The 27078-nt window shown below is 44.8% G+C and overlaps 1 protein-coding gene across 3 annotated transcripts in view; it reads right to left on the bottom strand.

Moving 5' to 3' along the window:
* The window catches only part of SLC35F4 (solute carrier family 35 member F4), a 121789-nt gene that overhangs the window by 27983 nt on the left and 66728 nt on the right, over window positions 1-27078 (bottom strand). The gene's annotated exons all lie outside the window — the stretch shown is intronic.

Below are 27078 nucleotides of genomic sequence, written 5' to 3'. Positions count from 1 at the left end.
GGATTCATTTGACTTATTTTAGATGTCAATCTTAGGATGAGAAAAAATATGCCCTGGGACTATCTACATCTCCCTATGACTATACAGAGAATCGCAGAATGGTTTGGGTTGGAAGGACCTTTAAATATCACGTAGTCCAACCCTTCTGCAATGAGCAGGGCCATCTTCAACCACAACAGGTTGCTTAGAGCCCCGTCCGACCTTAGTTTGGACAACCATCCTGAGCAGAGATGTTAACACTGGGTAGGACTTTTTACCTGACCTTCTTTTAACCTGAATAATCGATGTAAGAGGTTGCACAGATATCTGTAACTCGCTGTGTACAGAAGCCTCATCCAGTTTCTGTAGACTGACACACTCAACGTTGAGCATGAACACAGTTTGTGGCTTTAGCAGAGATTAATCACAGGCTGAGAATGAATCTACATTTTGGGCATTATTTGATATTCTAAGGGAATGCTACTGAAGAGATTGGGAAAACAATAACAGGAAAAAAATAACCTTACCAGACTGCCAGATCTTGCTGCCAGAAGTGTTCTTTCATTACTTGGAGGTTATAATCGAGTGTCAAAGCAACACTCAGCCCATGGGATTGACAAAGGAGGAAATGGAGAACTGGAAAGGACCACACATGATTGTATCAAGCACATTTTAATGAGTCAAATCCATCTGGATGACTTTTCGTTATTGGATAAAAAAAAGCCCATACTCTTTCCCATTTTCCATTATTCTGTTTCAGCAAATCTTTTTTGTTGCCCTGCAAATGTCAATGCTTTATAGCATAGGAGGTAAGGCCATTTCTACGCACATGGAGACCAAAGGGAAACCAGCAAGGGGAAACCCTCACTTTCCACATGTTTTTAACAAAGTCTGTCCTTGTCTTGCATTAATTATTATATATTTATCCCAGTGTAGTTCAATTTAGCAAGGTAATCATGCTTGTGACTACCCTAAATGACATGATTAATATCACTGAAGTCCCTGCCTTTTCACATTCCTGAACACCATTCTGAGTCCCGGCTGCGGGAGGAGGTGACCACAGTGGCTGCTGCCACCGTGTCCATTCAAATCAGGAACGAGCAGCACATGCCTTGTCCTAACAACCATTTTCACCATCCATCCATAACCTATGCACAGCTCCCTTGCTCCTTGACCCTCTGAAAGATGCGATACATGACTTGGCACCTTTTATTCATATACAGATTTCCATATGCAGCTGACACAGTGAGAAAATACATCCTCACCTTGGTTCAAAAATCAAGTTGTTATTTTGCAGGGGGCTTGGAGAGAAGGGATTATGCTTTGAGGTTCATGAACAATTCTTTTCAGATTATCTTCATGTATGTGATATATTTAGCATGTGACAGCAGTGCTTGGAATACAAAAAAAACCCCATGCCATTTCATCTGAGACAAGTCTTCTGGTCTCAAAGTTGTTACTGAAAACGGATCAAATGGGCTGCGGGTAAAATAATCAATGCAACATAAAAATGCAGCCCTGAACGTAATTTTTATGGCCAGGTCATCACAGAATCGTCTTTTTTTCTTTTTCCTTTCTTTTTTAACCAACTGCCCTGATGGAAATTTAGAACCTCTCAAACAGGTAACTGAATTCCCTTCTGAAAGCCATATGTGCATTGGTGACACTGGATTACCGACACGAAGTGTTGGCTTATTTACAGACAGCAACATCTGGCTTGCTGCTACGTGTTAAAATATATAGTCTTTTTTTTGATCACAGAACTAAATCGATGGTTAAACAGGTGATGTAAATGACCTGGACAGTTTTTTCATATTATGTTCCCAAAGCCCTGCTGAGCAGTGGTCACCTGTGGCTACCACTGGAGTCAGGAGAGAGACCAGCTTTTCCAAAAAGGTCAGTCAAGGCACCTACAATCTACCTGTTACTCATGCTGTATTAAAGTATGCTTATTTTACTGTGTCCTCAAAATCTCAGCTCCTAATACGTCATTGCTTTTGCATTGACAAAATGATGTCTTCATGCCACTGCCGCAGAAACAATTGCTGGGTTTTGACAGATGGATGGAGGTAGAAGCCAGTCTGGTGTTATGCGGAAAGTACGTCAATTGAATGTTCCTGCTAAATTGGGCCCCGGTGAAAGAATTGACAACATTTCCTTTACACTGTTACCTGTTAGAGAGAGCATCCGTCGCGATGACGGACTCTCTCACACATCACAAGCCTATTGTTTCCAGCAGCCTGTGAACACGCTTAAGTTGGTAACAGTCGGTTCACGATGGTGAGGGCTAGAGACTTTTGCAATGAAATCCTGGTCTTAATGCCGCGCAGTAAGGAGAAGATGATGCAAATTTCGTGGCCGGGGAAATATGGGATGCACATGGCCCTACAGGAAAGGGGACCGAGTTGCACTGCTATTGGTAGAGGTGAAGAGAGCTTATTCTGTCCATTTTACAATAAAACCTCATTAGGTTGGATTAGCCATGGCTTTAATTGGATTGTTTGCTACTGTTAGCACACAACTGGGGCCTGGGCTATCCGACACCATCAACCCAATGGCGAGCTAGGCCCATAGCTTATTTTATTTCAGCCAAAGGGACTGCCTGTAAAATCAAATCCTGCCCTTCCTTATGCTGGTGTAAACCCACAGCAACTCAGTACAATCAGCAAAGCTGTTTTGGGCATACACTAAAGTACCTGAAGATAATAGCTGAAACGGGAAGTTAAAATTCAAGGGAAAACTCTCCCCAACTTTTAATGAGTTCAGAACTAGCAGTTTGACTCAGGACATAAAGCCGTAATTACATTTACTAAAACCGAGCAAACAAACATTAGGGAGGCTGTCTTCGCAGACAGTGCGCTCCACAAGTTTGAGGAAGAAGAATCTCTTGTTCAGTGAAGAAAAATCATTTCACCACATCTCAGACCTTTAGAGACGATGTTCTCCATTTAAACACGTCCTTCCGAGACACTGCAATGGTCTCTGTGTATTAGAGTTATGCATGTATGTCCACTCGGAGTAACGCCTTATTCGTTTACTATTTTCTTGTTCTAGAAGTTTTTCTGTTTGAAGGGGATGAGAAGGTTACAACAATTTTATTTTTTTTTTCCTAGGGGAAAACACGATTTTCAGATTTTAATGAAAAACAAATGACTCAGTGATGGTATACAGCATTTCTCTTGTACTATGATTAACTATTGTCAAGAGCAGAAAGCAAAAAAGCAGATATTTTTGTTGTAGTTTAACAGTGACATCCATCAGCAATTTCTGCCAATTATCCCTTCAGTGTCTGTACATAGCTGTTCACTCCAAATCAGCAAACAGCAACTTCACTCGCAATTAGAAATCTCAACAACTTCCACGTGCCCTCCTATCCTTGCTATAAAGTGAACAAAGAGGCAGCAGAGGAAGAAAATAACTTAAATTTCACATCCTATAACTAACTTAGTGCCTGATCAAGGGATGTGTCACTCTACACCCTTGCACCTCATTACCCTTCCAGATGAGCAGTTCCAGCCTAACTGTCAGGGGAGGAAATCCAGGTTAGACAGTCAAAAAAATCCTCTTAGGTACCAAATCTCCCCCACGTAGCTTCCCACCTCCCGCGCCTCTGACCCCTGCCAACACTCTGCACTCTGGATCGGAACCAACACAGCAATGGCAGTGCCGCCACCTCCCTGGTGCACCACCCAACTCTGGGGAAAGACCATCTTCACATCCCACATCACATCCAGGGAGAAGGAAAGCTCTGACTACAGTGATCATTAAGTGCCTGAAAATTGGTCTCACAGCTGAGACAAATGACAGAGATACCCATCAGGGATGGTCAAGGTGTATCTGAGACTGCCCTAGAGGAGGGATGACACAGGTAATTTCCTGAAGTCACCGTCCAGCCCTGTATCTCCTTGGCTTTGTGATGGTAACAGCGTTGGGACCTAGTCATAGAATCATAGAATTGCCTAGGTTGGAAAGGACCTTTCAGATCATCAAGTCCAACCATCAACCTAATATTGACAAAAACCATCACTAAACCACATCTCTAAGCACTACATCTACCCGTCTTTTAAATACCTCCAGGGATGGTGATTCAACCGCTTCCCTGGGCAGCAAGCCCCAAATCCTAATTCCCAAGGTGCTAACTTCTCCTGATGTAAGATCCAGACAGCCGAACAATAAGGCCATGGACCTGTAGAAGTATGTCTGCACCTCCGTGTCCAGCCAAGCTAAACCTGTGCCAGCAAACGACTCCAGATCATGGGGACTGATCCAATCCCGGATGCAGTTCCTGGGAAGACCAACTGATTTTAGTTGGCTTTGGCTCAGCCTCCAAGGAGGACGACAGGGGTACTTCCAAATCAGACTACTCCGTGAGGAGGAGGGAGCTGGACCGTCAGATGTTTTTATTCAGATGAAGCCAACGCATAAGTGTCTGAAGGAGCAACCCCAAAGGGATGTACAAGCCTTTGTCCCCTTATTGCAGCTCCAGAGCAAGGACTTTATTTTGAAGTTTTGCTAACATAAACATTCCCGATGAGATCACCTCAATAATATCTTCTGAATGAGTCCCTTAAACACACATTCAGATGTGTGTCAAACACACAACCTAAAACTAATGGTTTAGGTTGGAAGGGACCTTGAAGATCATCCAGTTCCACCCCCCCTGCCCTGGGCAGGGACACCTCCCACTAGACCAGGTTGTTCAAAGCCCCATCCAGCCTGGCCTTGAACACTATCCTTCACTGCAACAGATCTACACGATGTTCTTTTCCTCAGATACGCTTGACCTCCCAGCAACTCAAGCCAATCACAGGATTCATTGGCCTGGGATCAGACCAGCTTTTCACCACCTCAGCACTGACTGAGCAGCAGATAAACACAAATCATTTGATTCAAAGCTGCACACCATCCCATTAAAGAAAACCTCTGTTACAAACTTCGTAATAAATTATACCAGACGCGCCTCCAATAGTTTCACAATTTATACACTTTACTCCAAAATAAAAGGTTATGAATCTCTACAAAAAAATCCTTTGAAAGGGAATCTTGTCATTGCTAAAATTCAGTGACATTTCCAAGAAGAAACAGACATTCTGAGTTAAATTCTTGTTTTTACTTTCGCTGTAGTAAATCAAGAGTAGCTTCAGTGAAAGCCATGAGGCTGCTTTGACATAAAGTTGTGAAAGGAGTTTAGACCCAGGACACTCCAGAAATCACTCATATGCATCTCATTATTAAATAATTCTGATATACCTTCTACTGTCAAGAAACACTGCAATAAATCCAGGCTGGTTCATGGGTCTCCTAAGATCCGAGCGTAAAAGCAGTCAGCACACTGACACAACTCAATATCAAACTGCTTGTATTTATCTCCTCCACAAACTATTGCCTCTCCTGTTTGATGGGTGCCTCCAGAGAGTCATTCATTCCAGCTCCCTCAGATACCAATCTTGGGAGATGAATCACCTCTCAGAGGTGTCTGGCTCTCCTGCTGACTCCAGGAAGCTCTGACAACTTTCTTAGTACTTACCGAGGCTCACATTTAGATGCATCCGGATGAATCCAAATCTAACTTTCTCAGGCTCAATCCATGGCAGTACATGCGTTAATTTTCTTGCCTGACTTAGAGCCTAATTAAGCACATTTGAGGAAGGGTGGGTTAAAAAACATTCTACAGGTAAGCAGCTGGGGCAAAAGTGAGCATTTATCACTGTCATGTTGCATTTTGTAACCCCTTGAGATACTTCCAACTGTTTTCTTCACTGCCCTTGGGGTCAGAGCTCCACTGGGCCTCACCCCTGCCTTTCCATGACGGCACATTTGGGATAAGTCTCCTCCACGCAGAGTCCACAGAATGCACCTGGCTCAGGCACTCACATACATATCATCTTCTCGCTGTAGCTGATGCCGTGTTGGGGAGCGAGGGCTGGTCAGACCCAGATGAAGACATGTTCTCAAAAGTATTTGGTGGTTGTGGATCCCAGCTCCATAAACACCTCACATCGTCCAGAACTGCTCAGCCCACGCGCCAACCTGTCTTGGCAGCTCTCTGCTGTGTTTCTTTCCATGTTCACAGCATTTTCTAACCAGTATCTGGGTGCCTCTTTACTGCTGAAGGAGTCTTCTTGCCTGGAGTCAGCAGTTTCTGTGGTTCTACCAGAAGATATCTAGGAAGCCAAAAACCTCGGCTGCCTGAAAACTGCCAACATAGAGTGCACTGCTGCCCTGCTCTCCTCCCAGCACACAGCTCCAGAGCCCAAGTTCCTGTGGCATCTCTTCCACCTGCCCTCCCCATGCCTGGGAAGGAAAGGAGGGACAGGCGCAGTGCTCTTGGGAAGCTGGCTGCCCTGCCCCATTAGGATTCTTTGGGAATCCCTGCGAAAATCTTTCCTGATCTGTAAAACTGGCTGCACACGCTCACGTTTAATGTATGGGTCCGGTATTAGTTCAGCTTGGCCAGCTTCATCCCTAGCAAGAACCTTTCCATTTTCAGCCTGTCGGATATGACAAGCGCTGTCACGTAGTCACTTCCAGTCTATTGCCCTTTCTTCCTACGACGACTGGATTTTCCCTCCCTGAGGAAACAGGCAGTGCAGCATTTGACAAGGCTGTTGCAGCCCAGCTTGGGGAGAAGGTTAAGACTGGACTGAACAGAGGCACCTGACAGCAGTTGGACTGGTTAAATTGGCGGCAGCCACAGCTTGTGAGTGGTCTTACACCCGACAAGGTAGGGACAGTCTTCAGTCCTCTGCATTCACCGCCTGGCGTGACACGAGCCCAGTCTGTGCTGGGTGCTCTCAGGGAATAAAGAGCAGCAAATCACCCCGTTACCCAGCACAGCGAACCAGCTCACCCGGCCGCAGCGCTGCTCCTTGAAAAGCAGGCGGGCGTACGAATTACAATTTCACACATCCTAAAATCTGGTGCTGTGCAACAGCAACAGACCGACATAAGCAGCTGGGTCTCATCAGCTCCTTCAACTTTAAGGCACTTTTTCCCTCAAGAAAGAAACACCAGGTAACTACCAAGCCTGCAGAATACTCAATATCACACAGATATACTGCCAAGAAAAAAATGACACAAACTATTGTCTGCAGTATCAAAACCCAGCCCCATTTGTAATTTAAGCCAGTCCGAGCCAGGTAGATTGAAGAACTGGAAGTCACGCTCTGATGACAAGCGCTGGACCGTGTCTCTTGCTTTGTTTTGATCCTGGAGGCAGCGCTGAATTTAACTCCCCAAAAGGAATCTCATTTTCATTGCTGGTCGGCATAACAAAGCTCAGACCAAAGACAGCACACACCTCGCAATTTTACGGCTCGTGTGTTCTTAACAACGTACCACACTTGGTGGGAGAAAAAGAGTTCATTTCTGGCAGAACAAGCAACTTTGTAAAGTACCACTCAGCTCTTCAAAAACTGAATATAATAAACTTGCAACAGTTAAAGCCCGAGATTTTTACAGACATTGAAAACAAAAACTTGAACCTGAACATTAGAAGTCTTTTTAGAAAAGCTTTTCTTTTGACCTTTGCTTTATACCCCACATATACCCGCTGTATATTTTCAGTACACCGAGCTTTCCATCTGCATCACAGCTATCAGGGCAGTCGTATCTCACGCTGGACAACATCACCACACTTACAGTTGGCACAAAAGTGTGATGTGAAGTTGGTGTGCACTCTGCCAGTAACAAGGCTGTCACGTCCGATCGAGAGCACACAACAGATTTCACAATTTCCATCCTGTGATTTTTGAATTAAGGAATTGCTTTAGAGCTGACGCTTCTGAAAATAAGGGGGGGAAAAGCAGTTTAAGGGAACAATTGCTATCTCAAGCTGAGGGACAGCAAGCACAGAAAAAACTTGGTGCCTCTGTCTTTAAAGCAAAAAAGATTAATCTAGAGCACAGTATTAAAATACTACAGAAAATTCAATAACATTATATGGTCCTAATTTCACATCATTTTAAAAGCCCAAATTGAAGTACAACAACTTTGTCGGTTGTTCACATTTCAACATCAGTTTCTTTATCAGAAACCATTCACACTGCAGTGGAATACAAACAATAGAAATTTAACTGCACTTACCCTATATGATATTAAAGTGCTAAAAATGCTATTTATTTTAAAATACATACACACACACACGCACACTGACGTTACTTTGCATGGAACCGAGCAGGAGGAGCATGCAAAGTAAATTTCTGCGTAGGGTTAGATATACAGGAAAAAAAAAAGCTTTTACCGTCCGGCACAGGCGAATTTAATTCAGAAACATTGTAAGACGGTAATGGTGCCACTCTTGCTGAATGTTTCTTCATCCTTTGAAATTGCTTTCCTACTCACACGCTCACTTCGTCTTTAGTCTGCATCGCTTTTGGTCCCCAAGTACTATAGTAAACACTCGGCTATGGCTGGTGGCTAGACGTTGTTCTGGAGATGCTGCAGGAGGCTACGAGTACTGATTTGCTGTTTCCCTGGGAAACCATTTGCAACACATTCAAACAATGCTTGACCTCTGCTAACACTTTTCTTTCATTCAATTGTTAAGCGCAGCAGATAAAATATAAATATATTAGCTATCGCGCTTGGTAAACTTGAAAGCGCGGCAGCCCCTTTGCATGAAAGCAAGCATTTCATCAAATATCTGTGCTGTGTTAGCGAAGCAGACGGGAGATTTCTCAGATAACTGCAAGGAAATTATGCAATGCAATTTTCTGGTTCCTTACACTGTGACAATATATGGATGATTACAGTAATTATTTTAAATAAACTTTTAATAATGTAACTCTTATAGAGCCGCTAAATCAGGAATGCCTTAGGCAAAAGTGCCGGTGACATCCGGCTCTGAATCTGATAACGAAGCAATGGAATTGCAGGAGTCTCTTCTCTTTTAATGGCCTACAAAAATTGTCACAACCAGGAGACATATATATATAGGCCACGGTTGGTCTACATTTCTTCCTCACTTCCCTTGAGGCAGCTGGGACACTTTTTTCCCCTGTTTCACATCCATCTTCTCTCTCTTCTACTGCTTTGGTTTTTTCATTATTATTATTCATGCTATTGGAAGTTGTTCACTTGGAGCATTGAGAAAGTTTCATTGAGCAAACCAGTGCCAGCCCGTACAATTTTTGCAGCTCTTAGAAAACGCCATCCACTTGTGTAACCCAGCACTGTGCTGGGAGCCTGCTCTACCAGGAGCTGGTTACCAACACCTCGTAAGAGCCCTGGCTTCAGAGCTCTTCACCAAGAGAACTACCATCCAGTCTCACCCAAGAATTTGTAAGTAGAAAGCTCTACCATTGATATTCAAGGTTTTTGCTATAGGTCCTACAGGAAATACAAAGGGAAAGGACGGAAAGGCAGCTTAACTCTACCAGAATCTGCTAGCAAAGCCGTCAAATTTTTAAACACCACAAGTATATATATACACCTTTCGCCTATAGTCTTTGTGCCTTTGATAGCAACTGAGAGTGGGGATTCCTGGCCTGGGGCTTGGTCCTCCATCCCCTACTCTGCCACCAAACAGGAAGAAGTTATCAACTGTAAGGAAGGCCATAAAGTGATTCGAAAAGGATCAAGAACCACTGACCTGGAATGTCAGGAGCTGGGGTTCCTAAAGCAGCCTGCAGGGATCTGACGTGTTTTACACAGTAACAAGCACCGCGCTGTGGGTATGTGTGCAAGGATCATTCCCTTCACCCACCGTAAAGAGACAGGACATATGGAGAAGCAGAGGGGAGGAAGCAGAGTCCCGGACGGATCATCCTCCGGATGCAGCCACAGAGGAGCCTGGCACACGGGGAGAACTGAGCTATGGCATCCTAATGGATGAGGCAGCCCATGACTCCACCATACCCAGAAGGGGTAGGAAAGGACCCCTTAGGTCTTTGGGGCAAGCAAGCCAGCAGCATAGGACATTATCTTAAATGCACCACCTTGCCCTGCACACCCCTTTAATGCCGCTCTCTTATTCCAATTTGGGAGACAGGCTGGCCTGCACTCTTCATTATTAATGACACAGTAAGGAGGAGACAGTGGTTAACCTTATGGAAGGGAAAGAGAAAGGAGAGAGAACCTCATCACACCCTCTCCCAAGGCCATCCCACCTCAGTGTCAAGTACCTGGGACACACTCCAGAGGAAGTACAGGGAAAAAAAAATAGTTACAGCTGCCTGATTTTCCACCCCGCACGTCCTCTCCTGGAAGGCTTGGAGCTCTCCTTTACGATCTTCATTATAACCCCTGTGACTGATAAGGCTCTCCACAGTGACAGCCTTTTCCAAAGCATCACACTGCCATCGCATAAAGCTAACTGGCTTTTACTGCTTATCTGCATGCAGAGGATTTCCAGCACTGTGTAACAGCCACTATTCCAAAGAAAATTATCTTCCCAATTTGCAGAAGGAATTTTATTTTCCCCTCTGAAGTGCTGAGAGTCAGCAGACTTTGTGACAGAGTAATCACCAGTCAAGTAATTGCTGGCTCCACAATCGCAAGGCTATCTATTAATACTTGTCTAGTCCTTGAGCATTCCTATAATATAAACAACATAACAGAGAGATTGTTTTTAGAAAACCATTTCTGCAAATAGGAGCTTATAATGGAATCATTAACGAACCTTAACAATGGTGAGGATGAAACGCATGAGACAATGTCAAGCAATCCGAGACGTTTCTTTCAGACAATTTCAACCTTAACGGCAGAACGTGATTGCATCTAAAAGTTGCTGCATTTTTTTCAAAGGAAAAAATCAGCCATTAGTTTAACACTGTAACTCAGAAGCCATATTCAAACCCACAAAGCACTCTTTCAAGTATCTACCCCAGCAACCTCCACTTCATACAACAGTTAAAAGATAAAAGAAGCAGATACAAAACTGTTTTAAAAATATGTGTGATTAGTACCTATAACCCCCATCAAAGATTACAGCTTGAAAAGCATCGGTTTCTCTGGCTACAGAAGCAAGAGCTTTGGCCATCTGTTTCTGCTCCTACTATGAATAGCTGATTGCATTCCTGCATGAGATGCTGTTCATACAGAGTCCTCTGATCCTTCCTGTGTACTCTCGATCTCCACGCTAAGCGTGCTGAAGAAAAGAATTAATAGGGAGCAGAAGTGAGAGAAGCAAGCTCTGTCCCTCTCTCCTGAGCTACATCAGACACAAATCCATCCGCAAGTGGAGTGTGATGTCCAAATTTACCAGGATGGCTTGGTAACTACTCCACAGATGGCAAGTCAACATGAAATCTGTGGTTCTGTGCCATCTTACTCACCTCATGTTTATGCAAGGCACCACTGTGGGAAAATAAGGGTTTTTTTTCCCCTAAAAATTAAAGAGTAAACTAGTTACCAGGTACCTTTAAAACAGATCTTCGTACGTTGTTGCTTGACTCAAGTTCTGCACTTTCAGTCTGCAATATGTTAAAAGTTTTCTTTTACTTGCAGGGAGTGGAAACTGTGTGATACCTGGCACCTGGCTCACAACTCTGACGCCGAGCCCCAGACCATCGTCAGCCACTAGTGGATGTGCTGGATCAGCAGTCTGGAATTAACAAATCTCAGTGCTCCACATAATCAATCTACATATCCAATTATTATCACTCAGGGAGTCCCTATTTGTCAAGGAAACATGCAGTATGAATTATAGCAGTGTAAATTACACAGCGTAAACGATAGCCCAGGCTGCAGGCTCACAGCTTCCATATCTGTTCCTAGTGAAGGCAAACACTGTTAAGACACTAACCAAAGCTCTCAAGCCAGATGAAGTATCCATTCCCTTGCACTGGTTTTACTGTAAAAGATGATCATCAAATGAGGAGAGATTCCTCCTTCCTGGCCAAGAGTCCCCGCAGTCAGAGGTCTCTGAACAGCATCCAGATGGCTTCCGACCGCCCTCCTTGTGCAGGCATGGCACGAGTCCCCGTCCCCCGGCTCAGTAAAATTTAATCCAGACAAGGGCAGGGGGAAGCGGCGAGGCTGCTGACTCACTAACCAGGCAGCAAACCAGACCTGGAAGCGCAGTCAGAATTCGAGAGTGCTGAATCACAGCCACTACTAACAAGCACTGCACGCTCACAGCAGAAAGGGACCAATACCATCAAAACATAACGTAGTGCTCTTGGCTTACACCATCTCTGTTCGCAGCAGTTAGCTCATGCGTATTTAAAGGACCTACTGCAAAAGTAAAGGCTATTTACTCTTCTTTACTGAAGCTGCAACCTACATCAAAAGGTGTAGCTGAACTCCAGGTAACCACCGGTTCACCTAAAGCGTCAACCCCACACAAACGGATGTTTGCTTGCAAAAAAATGTGCTCCAGTCACAGATGTACCCAGTTTCTGCTGAAAAAACTGGCAAGAGAGAATAAAATCATTTGGAGGTTTACCTCGTGGTAAGATATATAGGAAAAGGTCCCCGTGAAGGGCACTACACCGTCTTGTGTTGCTAGTTGGTTATGGTATATGTAGTCCTTATCAATGAACAAATTGAGCTACATCAGGTTCAGTTTGGGGAGCTTTTTTTCCCCTATGGAAAACAATTAATAGCCAAAATTACAATATTAATATAATCCCAACACGGAGTGACAGCATATCTGATGCAGAGAAGATGGCAAGTGTGCTCAGGCCCCAGGGAGACAGAATCATCTCAGCTAAAGGAAAAAGGCTGCACAAGTACATGAAACACTGAATTTCCACATTGATAATGGGATTCATCCCATTTGACTTTGGACACCAAATACTGAACCAGGTAGACCAAAAGAGATGAGTGGTGGGAAACGGATAACCCTAGAAGACAACTTGCCTGGTCTCTCTTGGATGTCTATTATGAACTCAGATTAGTAACTCCGTGAAGGCACGCGCTTCTTCCCCCTGACCGATGGTGGTGAGGTGACTTGCTCACACCTGGTCACCTGGCTTGTAGACACCCTAGTTAGGGCAGATGCTCCCAATGGGAAACACTTTGTGTGAATGCCTGATAAAGAAATGAAAGGACTTTATCTGACTGTAGTTGATTTTGGAACAGTGTTCAGATCCAAAACTGTCGTCTTTGAACACTGCTAGTTATAAGGTCTGTATGAAATCCACTTTGCAGACATCCCTGCAGCTGACAGGTCAGTCCATCCCCCATCACTAGGCTATAAGACTCTCATAAACATGACTTTTATTGTCTCTTCCAGGCTGAGCATGTGTTTTAAGATGACAAGCTAAAAGGCCATTATCAAGTTCATTTTATCCTATTGGAATATAAATTAGATGCAAGACGCAGAAGAGAAAAACAGTCAAACTGAAATCAAAACAGATGTATACTCCAAAAGGGATTTTGATGTACAGTCAAGTCAAGGCTTTAGTTTGAACTTTTACCTTGCTTCTAGCAAAACCAGAAGCACAGAGCAAACGTTACTCGATTCAAATGGCAAACTCAATCCAAAACAACTTCCAAGGCTTGAAGAAAAAAAGACTCCTGAATTCCTTACTCTGTCTTAACTTGGACAAAACTCTCACTGGCTTAAATACAGTTGGACATCCCTGCTCCTCAATCCAGAATATCAACTCTGCTCTGATAAGCATGCCAGTAACATCTACCAGGCAGGTCACAGTCCTGCAGGCCCACCAACTGCACACCCTCTGTGCTCTCTGCAGGAGCGACAACCCTCTGTGCCCACACACCCAGTGGCTACATCACCAAACACACATAGAGATGGCAACTAACCATTCCCCAAGGGTAAATTAACAGCACCCATAAGCCCTTACTCAGGTGGTGAACGCCGGACTCATAGACCTGCAGGAGGAGGGCTGCGCGGTGCAGGGCAGCCTCAATGCAGAGTATTTAAGTGCTTAGAGGGTCCCACTCACTTGTTTACAGCAATTGTGTTCTCCATGCCTTACCGATGGATGGCATAAAAAACACCATATCATCATTAGCGAGTTCTTGTCTGTCTTCTCCGGATCTTCTGTCCAAAGAGCCAAAACCAGGCAAATAATTCTTAGTGGCATTTCCACCCAGGTGCTGCTGCTCCCAGCCATCACTTGGCTTGTGATGGAAAGACTGCCATAACCATAAACTCACTAATAACCAGGTATGATTTGTTTGAGAATATTCATATTGGAGGCATACTAAAGTCTCATACGTTTTGTTCACTGAGGCAGAAACTGAATTTTATCCAGGTTTTCTGGTATTCTGCAAATACTCACTGCCTGCTAAAATCTCACCTAATAACTGCAAGAAATACCTACTAAATCTGAAGAGATTTTAATTCCCTTGGGGGCTGGATGTTTATATACTGATCTCTAGTTCATGTTAACATGCGTTGCTATTTTCAGTAGATCAGACCAGGAATTCGCTCTTTAATACACACGCTGTTTTTCTAACAGAAAAATGCAATGTGATCTATTTTCAGGCTTCCCAAGCAGGCAAGTTCCAGAAATAAGGTCACCAGCACCAACTAAGCATCCACGCAAAGACAATGATATGAAGGTTTGCTGCAGTTCTCAGCTGCTGTCCAGGACAGGAAAGCTTCTCCCTGCTGCCACAAGTGAAGACCTTTTCAGTCCCCTGCGTCCCACCGGACCCCAAGGAGCTGCTGCTGACTGCTTGACTTGCTGATGGCTCCCACACCACTGCGAAACCAGTTCAGAAACACTGGGGTCACTGACAGCCAATTGTGTCTTGGCTACCAGAGACCTGATCCTGCATGGACCTGAACAGTTCCTAATGGTTTTGATGCTACTGAGTGGGTAAGATGCTACACATCATCACAATATGTTGCTTTCTATAAACCCAAAGTATCTGATGGTTGCCCCAATACCAGCACGCCTCCCCACTAGAAGTAGTCCACTGACATCTTCTATCGCACTGCTTTTGGAAAGCTTGTTATTCGCTATATGATTTTATAGACCTGACAGCTAGCGTTTCCAAGCTTTTCCTGGGAAGCACAGGGATTAAAAATTTCAGTTAAAACTAACCTCAAATTTTCCTTAATCATACGACTTTTGAAATATAAACCGCCCACCTGCAATGATCTGGAGATACACGCTAATGTCTCCAGAGCTGGCGATGAAGCTTGTTAGGGTTTTTATTCTGTTGTAACATGAAAACATCATATAGTAAGAAATATTAATCTTCTAATGCAATTAAAGATATAAGGAAAAAATATGAATTGTGGGCACGGAGAGCTGTTCTTCAATTTTAATAAAAGCCATTCGGCATTTATGGGAACAGCAAATATATCAACTTAGACACATCTTCAATATTTTGACATTATAAGAAAAAAATACATTGATTTCACTTTGATAAAAATATTAAAAGTTACCTCCAACATTAGAAACTCACTCATCGAATCATAGAATTGTCTAGGTTGGAAGGGGCCTGTAAGATCATCGAGTCCAGCCATCAACCTAACACTGCCAAAACCACCACTAAACCATCTCCCTAAAATGAATTATTCTGTAAATCCATATTTACAGAACTATCAGAAGAATAAAAAAAAAGCTGCTCAAAGAAATACCAAAAAGGACTCAAGAGGAATTTTACTTCAGCTGCACGGTGCACATGGTGTTACTAGCCTCAGAGCCTCTGCTAGGTTGACTGGAACCTGCTGTCCTAATCCTGAATCAACAAAACATGTTTATTACTCCATCACAAATTTCAGTTTAGGGGCTTTACCAACAGCCAGGCACAGTGAAGAGCAAGAACCTCATGGGGAATGCACAGAAATCTCATCTGTAGCATGCACAGACCTCGCTTGAGAAACCAGAGCTCAACAGGCTCCCTACGACACAGCTGACCTGCCTGAGGTGGAACCATCAGCTCATATGAGAAGCAGTGCTGGCCAAATGGTAAGGCAACAAGGTCATGCCATGAGCTTTTAAAAACTACCTGGGTAACATAACCTTCAGCTACCCAGAGTCTGGGCCTTCCCCATCAAAAGCCACCTGAATTTCAAGCTCCAGCCGAGTTTAAGAGTTTGAAAGAAAGGTTCTTACTTCAGCCTGTCCACTCTGAAACTCACTGGAAGTAAAACACAGCACAAGCAGATAACCGACATACAGTCTACTCAACAACAAAGAATAAATCTAGTATCAATTTCAAATATCCAATACAGACTTCCCAGACAGAATAACAAAATCAGATGCCCAAGACTTAACATTGTTTTTTTTCCCGAGGAAAACAGCTTAGACGCAATTGCATGTCAGATAATTATTTGCCTTTCCAATGTTTTATTAACAAAGCTGCCATGAGTGAAATAAGCTGCCTCCATTTTCTGGTTTTGCGGTTATGAAGCGTGTCTTCTTTACCACAAGAGAGCATTTGAGTTGAGAAAACTTCCATTTTGTGTTTGTCATCATGACTGTAGAGCATGTCAGCGAGACAGTAAATCACTTCTCATCTTTGCTGTCTTTTGGGTAGCCAGCAGTTAATTAGGATGGCTTAGGGCCTTTTTTTTTCAATACCATAATCAGACTAGCAGAGCAGGCTAGAAATCCAGGGCTGGCTAGTCCCAAAATGTAGTCATCAGCATGTTCCTGTCCAGGCAGGTTCTATGCTAGAAGTAGGAGCTTCCACCACCCAACACTGCAACCCCTGCCACCCCAGATGGTACGACCAAATTCCTTGGATGAAGGAACATAACCAATTTTTAGGACAAATTATAGCACGAGATAATGTTTGTTGTCATGCTAGTGGTGCTGCATTACATTTCACAGCCCCTCTAATTTTAAAGGGTGGGTGCAGAATTCCCAGAGCTGCAGCTTCAGAAAAGATCTGAAAAAGGACTAAAGTGATCGGAGGTCTAAAAAAAACCCCACAGGCCACGTGTGAAGATGGAAAGAACTGGGGTCAAACAACTTAAATTAGACAGAGGGGAGACAGCAAGTTGTCTTCATGTGCATAAAAGATTCCTGCACAAAAGAAAGGATTAATTATGCATGTCTGTGCTGACAGGGCCAGGAGCAAGAGATTTTAATTGCATTAATGGAAAGTTCAGTGGGACAATAGGCCAACTGTTAAACAAGTAGAACAGCGAATCACTAAATGAGATGATGCCAGGTAGAAAATTCCCACTGTAGGAGGGTTTCCAGATCAGGCTGTCCAGCATGGACGAAGTGGAGTTGACCGCCTCCAAGCATGAGGACAGAGTAGGTCCACTTTCTATCATAAAATGATTGTCATAAATATTTTTACGTGACAATGAAGAACAGATCTCCAGAAGGTGCCAAACATACTCAGGAATACCAATCCTTCAATGCGACTACATTTGGATACTTAAGCCCTCCTGACAGTAAAGCCCTTACATTTCATTTAGCTCGTCCCATTCATTCACTCAACCTATATTCATCAAGCAATGCTGAGCTAATAATAAAAAGGCACTAGTAATAAAAACTAGCTATTATTAGCTGAGCTAATAATAAAAACTAGAGTGAAGGAAACATACTGGGAGCTCAGAACGGGTGTCAGAAGTAGGATGCTCTGCAGAATTCCCAAATAAGCATCCCGCCACTGCATCCAAAGCATTGCCAGTGGTGTTTTCCAACCTGTATACCACAGGCAACCCAGGACCACTGTTAAGGACAGGCATGAAACGTTAGAAAGGAAAGCAAGCCTGCTGCCAGCAAGCATTGCTTATTATTCAGGCTTCTGTGTCTCCGTTTGACTCCTGTTTGACACCCACACCAGACACTGGATTTTAGAGGATTCCCAAGGCAGATGTGAAGCCTTGTGAAAGACTTGTGCAGCAGAGCATCAGGGCTGCACAAGGAAGGAACATGAACGAGCCGTTGTGTCCCAGCTTGGCTTCAGGAGCTGGCATTGAACACACAGTGTTGTAGCTTTTGAGGGAGAACGTGACCAAGTCCTGATTCAATGGGTGACTCTGGTTCAAGGCCCTACAGAGTAAGATCAATTTCTAGTAGCTTTGGTAGTTAGTCATAAAATTTACCACTCCTTGGGTTTTGCTATTTTATTAAAACACATTTTTATTTTCCATTTTAAGTGCTGATCTGATGCCAGGTGGCTTTGCTTCTGCAAAATTCCAGCTACATTAATTTACTGATGATGAAATAGCAGTCCAAAATCTCAGCTGCAAGACATCAGCCTTGTTCCACCACAGACAGTCCTTGGACTTAGCAGTTAAGTAACTGTTGTAAAGGCTCAGCACAAAACATCTTCCAGCACCCGCAGAGCTCCTCTGAAGTCAGTGATCCCTGCTGAGCGCCCAAGTCCATCTGCACTCATCAGCTGCGGGTACCATAGAGGATGCTCATGCACACTTGGTCCAACAGAAGAGAGATCCCACATGACTTTAATCTCCCCTCTTCTCCCCCCGCCCCCCCCCAGAATTTGGGTCCAAATTTAAAAAAAAAAAAAACAAAACAGGTGACAAATTCAGCTGGTACTAGTCTGAAAAATAACCAGTGGTGAAGTTCAAGAGAATTCTTTTGAACAGTAGCAACTTTTTGAATTTTCTAGCAGAAATCCGTTACAAATTCTTTTAAAAAAAATCAAATCCTTGCACTATAGAAATTAAAAATTTTGGTACTAAGAAATCTCCAACCTTTTGTGAGTACTTCTTGTCTAATCTTCATATAATCCTTCCTAATACTTTTCAGTGTAAATCTCTGTTACGTGCAGCATCTTATTAGCAAGACAATGAAGATAACACAAGAAAAATCTACTGAGCAGCATTAGGGGATTAAAGAAGGATTAAACAATCGTGACACAATGAAAATGTCGAAGCTGTGTATTCACCATAATTAGTCTGGTTTCTAATACTCTCACTGGGTCAGTTACTCCAGACCCTGGACTGTCCTGTGGGACTGTGCTCAGTGTGACAAGCGGTGGCAGGACTCAGCCATTGTCTCACAACTCGGGGTGGTTTTCCAAAGTAAGAAGAGGGACACAGACATTGTTCTCGACATACAAGAAAAGCTAAGTGTGTATGCACCAAAAAAAGTTAGTAAAAGTGAATCAGGCTCTTCCTAGAGCAAACAGCTTTGCATTTCTTCAGGATGATGATACCTTTTAGTAATGTGGTTTTATGACTATGTGAAGGGTCTCTTTCCCAGAGGGGAACCGGCAGCCCCATGCACAATGAACCTCTTTCAGAGATACTTCAACAGCTCATCCGCCCCACACACATCCCCATCATGGGCCAGGGAAGCAGACATACCACCACAGCGGCAGGTCCTTGGGCCCAGCCCCATGCAAACCCTATTTACCTGGTGGAAATAGGTGTTATTTTTTTTTGTGAGTAATCTCCTCAGGTCCTCACTCCACTTACAAAAGCGACTGCTGGTTCAAAACAAGGTGGTTCAAAGTGAAACTGCGCTAGATCTCTGCCACCTTCCAGTTCCCAGGGAAGAGACATACCCCTGCTTTCACCAGTTCCTGCTTTGCAGGAGCCGAGATCTGGACCAGCGGGGGCCAGCAGCCATCCACAGACTTGATTTGCTCTTTACTTGTAAAACCAGCGAGCTCTACCCTTTAAAAATCTGCCCTTAATCTGAAATAAATTCTTACTCAATACTTAAAATCAAGCCTATTTACTGCAACAGAGCACAGCATTGATCTGGTGCTGGTTTAACTTGTCAGAGGTAAATCAGAGCCCGCAGCAGGATTCTATTAAGTTATTGGAGAGCCCATCTCCTCATTAGGGAACGCGCTGGGCTATCAGCACTCAGTCCCTGAAACAATTAATCTGGCACCCAAGCATTCCCTTATATCCCTTACTGGCACCTTCAAGCCCAAGATAAGCCTCTGCTTACAATAACTGTGTGTCAGCATGGCTCATTAGTGGGTAGAACAGGCAGGTCTGGTCAGAGCAGGTCAAGTGCATGGTCCTTGAGAGACTCAGCAGAGAGGAGCACAGCTTTCCACAGCCCATGGGACACAGGAACCCACTCAGAGGCTTATTTCTAACACCTCAACATTCACGTTAAATACCTGAAGAGGAGTTGCCCCACTTTTCCAAAATCTTTCAGCAACTGGAATCCACATCAATGAAAAGATGGGGGTTTTCTTAGACCTTTTTTTTTTTCTCCCTGATGACTCTCTTGCAAACGTTTTGCCCCAGCCATATTTCTAGACAGGCACCACATCCTGCCCACTGGACCAGCATACAAAAGGTCTCCTCCCAGTAAGTGCTGTAGAGGGAATAGAGGAACCATGATTAATCCTGGCTCTTAAGCTTACACTGTAAGGTTCCTGGTGGACGACATACAGCAAGAACAGCCACCAGCTGGCCTTAACACACAGCTGCCATGTCCAGTCTCTCAGAAAGTGCCACTTGCTGGCACTCATGGGCTCTGCGGGCTCAATCTCCCTGGCACGTCCCACCAGCTCTCCGGGGCTCAGCCTCCAGCAGAGACAGTGGCTCGGACCTCTGTGAACTGGCACTATAAAACAAGGCTGGCCTAGCACACCTGTGACTAAACAGATAAACTTCAGGGGATTAAAAATGCAAGAGTCCAAATCCAGGCAGCAGCGCATCGGTGAGGAAATGCGGCCTCGAAAAGAAACCACCCTCCTCAGCAAGAGATTCAAAAAGCCACAAAATGGAGGTACACTGTGGGGCGCTCTGTGGCAAGCTTCCCAAGCCTCAGGCTAGGGATGAACACATCCAGATAAGGGAGAGAAGAAAAAAACCTCACTGCTAGGTGTGGTGTGCTTCCCTCGGGTGTGCTGCTGGCTTCTCCATAGGGGCCCTTTGCAGCTGGATGTTGGGATCTGGCAGAAGGGGTCCTTTGGGAGCAGTGCTCCAGGAATGCAGTGTAACGGTGCAGAGGCTCTGGCAGGGCACACAGACTCTTCTGCTTCTTACAGACACGTCTTGGCAGCAAAAAAACCCCTTTGCATTAGTTTTTCATGCATATAAAATGCCTGTAGGCCTCACTCTGCAAGAGCTTAGTACAAATGCGGTTTCCTGGGAGAGCTCAGTCAGACTAAGAACCTTTTTTCCTCTCTCCACCAAAACTTCAAGAGTCTGAAGAAAAAAAAAAAAAAAAGAAAGAAAAACAGGTTTCCGTGCATTATGCTCAGCCAGGCCTCTCCAGCTTGCAGGCTCGCACTGCTGTGGCAGTTCAGATCTACATTTACTGGGCACGCAAACTGCTCTAATGATGCAAAGTATCTCATGAACTTACCCTGGGGAGCCACGCGTCCCCCTGTACTGCTCGAGCTCCATCACAAGTGGGAGAGCCCAACCTCTCTCGTGTCGTGTTCTCATTTGAACAGCAGCCTTTCCCCTCAGGAATTGTCCCACAACTGGTATTTTGAACCAGTTTTACTCTGCCATGTGCCACCCAGGATGGCTTTCCCTGCTCTGAGGAACCCTACTTCAGGGAAGCTTCTCCAGCTATTATTTTCCTGGGGTTTGTAACAAAAGAAAAACTCAGCATTAACCTAACCAAATACTTCAAAAGGAGGTTGCAGAGGGTTTCAATCCACTCGTTCTTTTATTTCTCCTTTCTCTTTTAGATATATTCCCCTGCCCCCTGCTCCTTCCATTGTGGGATTCTGGGTGTTTAATACGAATCTCCTGAATGCCAAAAGCAATAAAAACAGTGTAAAAGAAGAGAGGCACAGGACAGCCCACCTGAGACAGGGATTTTATACACATTAGCAAGTTGGTCTTCAAAGTGATGTGGAGTTGTGCTCTAGCTAATGAAGTTTTGGTCTCATTTTCTTTGACCTGTGAGCATGCCTGTGCCATTGTGGGTCTGTATACAGAGGCTATGTGTATAGCTATACATATATATAAATATACACACACGTGCATGCACATATACATGTAGGCTCTGTGCTGTCATTGCAGCACTGTGAGACCAGCTGACATGCAAGGACACCAGCCAGCAGCCCGGGCAAGCCATCCCCTGACATTGCTGGAGGGATGCGGGACCTCTCCCATGAGCGGCCGGGGCAGAGGGATGTACTGGCTCACACAACCGCTCTGCCTGTCATAGAACAAGGAACAGGCCCAGGGTTCCAGCCTAGCCCATTCAGGCAGCAGTGCCAGTCAGCCCCGGGGCTTGGCTTATTTATGCTGTAGATGACTCCCAAGTGCTGCTGGCATAAGCCTGGGCAGCTGAGATGTCCCTGACTGGCTCAAGTATCCTCAGAGCTGTGGAGTGGTGCTGAGCCAGGCTTTGACATGGGGAAAAGGAAAGTTAGTTTCAACCTGGTCCCCAAATGACCTCATGATGGTTTTGTTGCGGTGAGTGAGTAGCTGAAATACAAGACAGGAACAAATGGCTGAGCATGCACAGGCCAGAAATGACACTAGACCAGCCCTGTGGCATCACAGGCTAAGTTTGTAAACTGATCCTGAAACTTAGTCCTCGTTCTTTTCAGAGAAGCACAAGCTACTGAGCTCCAGGCTCAGGAGCCCCCGATACCCACCAGACCAGGTACCACCATGAAGGACCCCAGAATCATAGAATTGTCTAGGTTGGAAGGGGCCTTTAAGATCATCAAGTCCAATCATCAACATAACACTGCCAAAACCACCACTAAACCATGTCCCTGAGCACCACATCTACCTGACTTTTAAATACCTCCAGGGCTGACGATTCCACCACTTCCCTGGGCAGCCTGTTCCAATGCTTGGAAACCCTTTTGGCGTAGAATTTTTTCCTAATATCCAGTCTAAACCTCCCCTGGCACACTTGGGGCCATTTCTTCTTGTCCCATCACTTGTTACTTGGGAGAAGAGACCAACCCCCACCTTGCTACAACCTCCTTTCAGGCAGAAGGATGCAGCAGGTAGGGGCTGGCAACGGAGGAAGTGATGTGGCGTGGAGGCAGCTCTGGGAAGGCACTGGGCATGGGGAGGATTGAGAAGATGGCTATTGAGATCAAGGCAGAGGGCAGGTTGGAGGGCAGCAGCCCAGGAGAAGCAAGGAGGCAATGAGGAGGGAGGAAGGCGGCTGCCTGTGAGCAAGCTTGAAGCCACTGGTGCTGTGGCTTCACACAGCACTGACAGGAGACCAGCTCTCCAAGGTGAAGCTTTCGGAAGTCACATAAGTCAAATTCAGCTTTAACCTTCTCCTCCTGTAATCCCTGCTTGTTTAAAGTAGCTATTTAAATACTCTTCCCGAAGAGGGAAAAGCTGTGTTGGGAGAGGGCATGGAAAACATAGACTGAAGCAGCTGCTCTTCCTCCAGCAAAGCTCCAAGCGGTGGAGCGGGATGCCAAATGCTCATCTCGGTGTACGAGCACACAGGAGGCTTTGGAGGGAGAAGTTGGAGGCTCTTGAGCTAACAAAGAAAACCTCTTTTGGATGCTCTGCATGCAAACGCCTTTCTGCTTGATACTTTACCTCTGTTTTGGTTTTGTAGAGCAGAGCCCTGAGTTACATAGCTGTAGAAATGAGGAATCCAGCAACCACATCCTCTGCAGCTTTTATCATCTTCTGTCTGTGCCTTCCTAACCAGAGGCTCAATTTAATTACAAAAGCTGTGCTAAGCACAGCTGCCAAAAACACAGTCAAAAGCCCAAAACTATTTTCCTGGTGGCAGGTGAAGCAACTATCTCTCTTTGCAGTGTCAACAAGCATCTATCAAACTAGCCCCTCTTCTGTCATGCCTTCCCTTTGTTGCTCCAGCTGCAGCTCCCTCTTATTCTGCTTGCAGGCAATCAACACTTGGGTTCTTTTCTAAAGCACAAAGCAAATTAAAAGACAAATGCAATGTCTACACTCCAGTGAGATTTGGCCATTTCTCCCACATGCAGAGGCCCTGTTTTCCCAATTTGTCCCGGAGCAAGGAGACTCCAGCAGAACAAATGCATCATCTCCCTTGATGATGCTCTCTTGCATGAACTTCTGCGTCATAGGTGAAGTGGCCATGGGGTCTGCTTCCTTTATGATCTTCCTACCGTGTTTATATATCTTCATAAAGAAGAAAAGATTAATTGTTTCTCTGCCCATTTCCCAACACCTGCCTGGGTCAGCAGGCCTTGTAAGCGTGAAGGCTGGGGCAGATGCAGGGCTGCTAAGCAGTACCTCCTTTAGTTCTCAGTGGCGTGTGCTGAGTATATAGCAGAGCTCAAGAACAGGCTGGGAAGCACCGGGTAGTGTCCCCAGCATCAACTTAATCTGTTTTAGCTTTAAGACATGGCAGCTGCACTGGTCACAGGGGCAGCCCCAAGAGCCAGAGCGTGGCACAGGCACGTGCTGGCTCCCTGTGCCTCCAACCAGGACAACAGCAGTGGTTCAGATGGCATTAGCGAATGTCTCCATCCCAGGAAAGAAAGATACATAGCTGGTATTTTCCCCAGCAGTAACAGGTGTATTTGGGTTGTTTTACAGCAGGGTACCAGCTCCCTGATACAGGAAACAATCTGTATGATAATCTGCACCCCAAAAGTATTTTCCTTTGCACTAGCAGAATATTGGCTGGAAACTGTGATCTCAAATAGCTAAATCACAGGGGTAACATCAGCGTTACACTCTCTTAAATTAAAACACAAACATCATTATTCAGCAAGCAGCACCCCAGCAGAGTATATTTTCACGAGCACAACCTGCCATTCCTGTTCTGATCTTCATCAGTCCTTTGAGTGTCAAAAATCAAAAGACCAGGAAATCTATCTGTGGTCGTTTCCAGTTGTGCTCATTAGTGTGGTACTCAGTGCTATACACTCAGCTGGGTAATCTAATTCAATCTGAGGACTAACCCAAGATCTGCCATGATACACCCACAGCTGTATTTTTCCATATGCCTGTGGATATGGAGTATCCATAAAATTTCCAGATTTTATTTTCTTTAAAAAAATTCTCACCCAGTCTCCTGACTGAATCCCTGTTGTATTCCCGTGGACAGCAACGCTTCCAGTGGCTCCAAGAGAACAGAGCTGGCACCACATTAGGATAATTACAAAGAGACAAAGTTCTGTGGTTAACCTAGAGCCATAACTCACCAGCAGCATTCCTGCAGCAGATCCACAGACAAACCCCTTTCGGCAGTGTTCAGATCAGGGTAACGGTTCCAGCTTTTGACAAATGCCTACAACCACATTTCACAAAAGCCAAAGTGAAATGATGGATGTGAATTCAAGGATTTGCAATGTGTCACCACAGGGATGTAAGCGAGTCTACGGTCACTCCTTGAGAATCTCATATTATCCCTTATATATGGAAAAGGTGTCTCCCCGCAAAATCCCCCCTTTGCTCCGCTGCTAGGTAAGGGACTGACCTGGGGCAAGCTTCCAACCTTTCCATGACTTAGTTTCTCCACCAACAACACAGTGGTGGAGATCAGACTCTTCCGTCCATGCTCAGGACCCAAATATAAAAATGACCTGATTTCCAGGAGTCCTGAGCATCACAAATTCCCATTGAAATCAAGGATAACAACAAGATTCAGCACCTCAGAAAACGAGGACATGTACACTCTGAGGTGGCTAGGCACAGATTTAGAAGCGTGTTTGAAAATCTGGCCTGCTAATTTTACTTTCCAACAAACCGCTTCTTATTTATAGCTCCGACTGTATCAAGTATAGCACGTAGTATCTACCCAGGAACTGGGGTGAAAGGCAAGAACAAGGACAAAAATGCAAGAGGTGTTTAAAAAGCTTTAAAGGAGAGAGGGGGAGGGAAAGCACTGATTTTCTTCAAGCAAAAATACACTGAATATTTGAGAAGAGGCACAGCCCAACACACAGGGGAGCAAACAGACCAGTGGTCAGGGGATGCTGATGGTGCTCAGAGCCAGAGATCACCTGATAACTTGAGCAATGCCATTATCCAGAAGGTCAGGCAGAAACTGGAGATCTGCCATCCTCCCTTGCCCATCCATAATCAGATGCCAAAAAGCCTACAAGGTCTAGCAGAACTAACTTATTTCTTTTTTTTTTTTTTCCAAAACTAGGGCTTAAAAAGGAAGAATAATTAAACACAGATAAGTAGGTATCTTCATAATGCCCAAAGTCTGTCACATCTTAAGCAGTCAGCTCAGAGGAAGCCATTGAGACAATGACTCTTACATAGAATCATAGAACTGTCTAGGTTGGAAGGGACCTTTCAGATCAAGTCCAACCATCAACCTAACACTGCCAAAACCACCTCTAAACCACGTCAGTGGTCTACTTGTCTTTTAAATACCTCCAGGGATGACTATTCCACCACTTCCCTGGGCAGCCTGTTCCAATGTTTGACAACCCCTTCAGTGAAGAAATCTTTCCTAATATCCATCCTAAACCTCCCCTGACGCAATATGACACCATTTCCTCTTGTCCTATCGCCTGTTACTTGGGAGAAGAGACTGACCTCCCCTGGCTACACCCTCCTTTCACGTAGTTGTAGAGAGCGAGAAGGTCTCCCCTCAGCCTCTTTCTCTCCAAGCTGAACACCCCCAGCTCCCTCAGCCGCTCCTTGGAAGACTTGTTCTCCAGACCCCTCACCAGCTTTGTTGCCCTTCTCTAGACTCACTCCAGCACCTCAATGTCTTGGGAAGTGCTCTAATTCCTATGCTACAACGCATGTATGTATTCGGCTTCTCTGCACCAGCATGATTTTGAAGCAAAGCGTTGTGCTGTGTGTAGAGCACGCTGCCGTGAGATGAGCGGGCAGGTCTCTGCCCACTCTGAAGATGCTGGCTGGCCCTGCACGAGAGACCACAGAGTACCAAGCAGTGGTGATAGCCCTGGACTCATCCAGCAGCACATGTGAAGCCTCTAGACAGCTCTGCTGGCAAAACTGGTGCTTATGGAACTACGCAAAGGTTTGGAGGAATCCCTGCCTAAGTTTCACATCCTAAATTCCCCCAAAGTCTCATTTCCAGGCCAAGGCCTGAGCAACAAACCTCACACAGCTCACAGTGTAGATTACATGGATGAACAGGGAGACAGACTTTGGACTCCTGTGTCCAAGACTAGCATCTGCACTCAAGGCCATCCTTTCCTTTTTAAGAGAAAGGTAGGAAAAAAACTTCACACAATGAAATTTAAAAGGCATTGACCATTTATCAAGTGGAATTACAACCAGGTATTGATAAGCAATAGAGCTTAACATTTGGATAGCAAATGTAATTCCCCAGATCTCACCCACATGTCCACAATGGCACCAGATTCAGAAACAACCGTCTCTTATTTTTCACCTCTGTT

The sequence above is a fragment of the Larus michahellis genome, chromosome 4 (assembly GCF_964199755.1).
Source record: "Larus michahellis chromosome 4, bLarMic1.1, whole genome shotgun sequence".
NCBI lineage: Eukaryota > Metazoa > Chordata > Aves > Charadriiformes > Laridae > Larus > Larus michahellis.
The sequence above is the reverse complement of the archived record's forward strand: the minus strand, read 5'-3'. Positions and strand labels throughout refer to the sequence as shown.